This window comes from Rhinoderma darwinii, chromosome 2 (genome assembly GCF_050947455.1).
Source record: "Rhinoderma darwinii isolate aRhiDar2 chromosome 2, aRhiDar2.hap1, whole genome shotgun sequence".
NCBI classification, from domain to species: Eukaryota; Metazoa; Chordata; class Amphibia; order Anura; family Rhinodermatidae; genus Rhinoderma; species Rhinoderma darwinii.
The window spans coordinates 439,704,661-439,707,029 of NC_134688.1; the positions used below are offsets into that span (position 1 = coordinate 439,704,661).

General features: G+C 35.3%; 1 long non-coding RNA gene across 1 annotated transcript; it reads right to left on the reverse strand.

The window, feature by feature from the left end:
- Positions 1–1,249: 1,249 nt before the first annotated feature.
- LOC142741539 (uncharacterized) lies at positions 1,250–2,163 on the reverse strand. Its single transcript, XR_012881177.1, has 2 exons — positions 2,086–2,163; positions 1,250–1,365 (listed from the first exon to the last, which is right to left on the reverse strand). It is a non-coding gene; the product is annotated as an uncharacterized LOC142741539 (long non-coding RNA).
- Between the last annotated feature and the right edge of the window lie 206 nt (positions 2,164–2,369).

Sequence of the window (2,369 nt, forward strand, 5' to 3'; positions counted from 1 at the left end):
ATGAGAGAAAGGGCTACGGATTTTAAATCCAGAATGTTCACTCTAATCATTAAATTCAAGATTACACTTTACGCTCTCTAATGTACTGATGAGTTCTTACTGCAGACCACATTTGACTTGTCCTGCTTGCTCTCTAATGTACTGATGAGTTCTTACTGCAGACCGCATTTGACATGTCCTGCTTGCTCTCTAATGTACTGATGAGTTCTTACTGCAGACCGCATTTGACATGTCCTGCTTGCTCGCTAAAGTACTGATAAATGCTTATTGAAGACCACACTTGACATGTCCTGCCTGCTCTCTAACATACTGATGAGCTATTACTGCAGACCGCACTTGACATGTCCTGCTTGCTCTCTAAAGTACTGTTGAGTTCTTACTGCAGACCGCATTTGACATGTCCTCTTCCTCTCTAAGGTACTAATGAATTCTTACTGTAGACAGCATTTGATATGTCCTGCTTGCTTTATAAATTATTGATGAACGCTTACTGAAGACCACACTTGACATGTTCTGCTTGCTCTCTAAAGTACTGATGAACTCTTACTGAAGACCACACTTGACATGTACTGTTTGCTTTTTAATGTACTGAGGAGTTCTTACTGCAGACCTCACTTGTCTTTTTGCTCTCTTCTGTACTGATGAGTTTTTTCTATATCCGTTGCTGAAGGGATAAGCGGTCATTCCTTCAGCAGCAGATGTCGCATATCTGCAGCATTGAGTACATACCTAGATTTGAACTACTAGAGCAATCCGTGCGTCTGATGAAGGTCGTGTTAGAATGAAAATGTTTACATATATTGTGAAATGTCAAAAATAATCAGTGTGCCGTGTATCTCTTTCATAACATTTAGAAATATATCTTTATGTTCAGAGGAGGTGTACTTATTTATCCAGTGTGCAGTATAAGAGTAAGTTCACCAAAGGTAAAGCTACATTGTAACTTCATAATGACCTTAACAGATCACATATACTTCTGTTTACAAAAAAATGTACAATAAACTGTCTTACATTTCGTTTTGATCAAAGGAAGACCTTCAAAATATAGTGACTGCATTTAAATGTTTAATTTTTGTCCTCTTTAAATTCAATTAAGTTACCGGTTTTCATTATTTCCTATTTCCAATAAATTATGAACCATGCCGAACTAAGCAGTCACTGCAAATTCACAATCAGTACAAAATGTATTGCCGGTGTGACAGCATGCCCTACCATGTAATCATATGCTGTATCAATTATTCAATAGCTCTTTCAAGAGGAATTCTTTATTTACTCTAATGGATGGTACTTTGTGACAGTTGTCTTGGTTATCTCAGCAATCTTTTTTTTTATACTTCACTCCGTTTTTTTTTTCTTCGTTTCCTTCTATAAAATGTAATACAAAAGAATCTACGTTTAAACACTCTAGTCGGTCAACTCTTTGTGATGTTAGCTTATAAAGCAAAGAGAGCATTTGACATAAGAAAGGAGATTATCACAAATACAACAGTATAATTTTTTTTCACTCAAATTGAGATTTCTAAAGCATTATAATTTCAATGTCTTTACACGTCTTAATGTACGTGCCAAAGCAAAGAAAAGGCTTTTTTTATTAATACCATTATAAAACTAAATTACCTGGCACTGAAGTGCAACTGATGAATTCTGAAATGTGTTATACAGGCTGAAGTGGAACGGTAAATACCAGCATACACTTTATAAAAGTAAAATGTACTATTAATAGACGGACAAAAAATATTAATTGCGTATAACGGATATACTTTGTATATTATGCATTGAAAAATCTTAAATACCATATGCATTACAAAAGTACAATAGTAAGTGTCTAAGCTCTCAGCCATAACAATTAGGCCAAAGTTAAATGGCAATTCCTATTATTATGCAAATAGAGTAATGATTGCAAATGGAATAGTAAAAGCCCCAATCTATTTAACTGTACCATGGCATATTTATTAAATATAGGCTACTTTGATTCAAATATGTTTTCAAGCAACAATATAAATGTATTTGATCATTTTTGTGACATATGCAAAAGACATACCAAATGCATAAAACCACACACAATATACTACTAATACATAGTACCTGCAGCCACAGAGCCACATCTGGCTATCAACCTCTCCCCGCCATCCTGCTTACATAAATTCCAAAGGACAGTGACCCGATTGACTGTTATGATCATGTAGAGTGATGTCTCAATGGATGTGACATCACTAGCCAGAGGACTGGCAGCAGGGCAAGTATCAGACCCAAGTGCTTAAACCAGTCTTTTTCAAGAGTATTTTTTAAATATTTCATTTTTTTTATGTCCTGTGATATTTTCCAAGATGCCAGTGTTGTGGATGCTATAGAGGGGATTTGAAAGCACA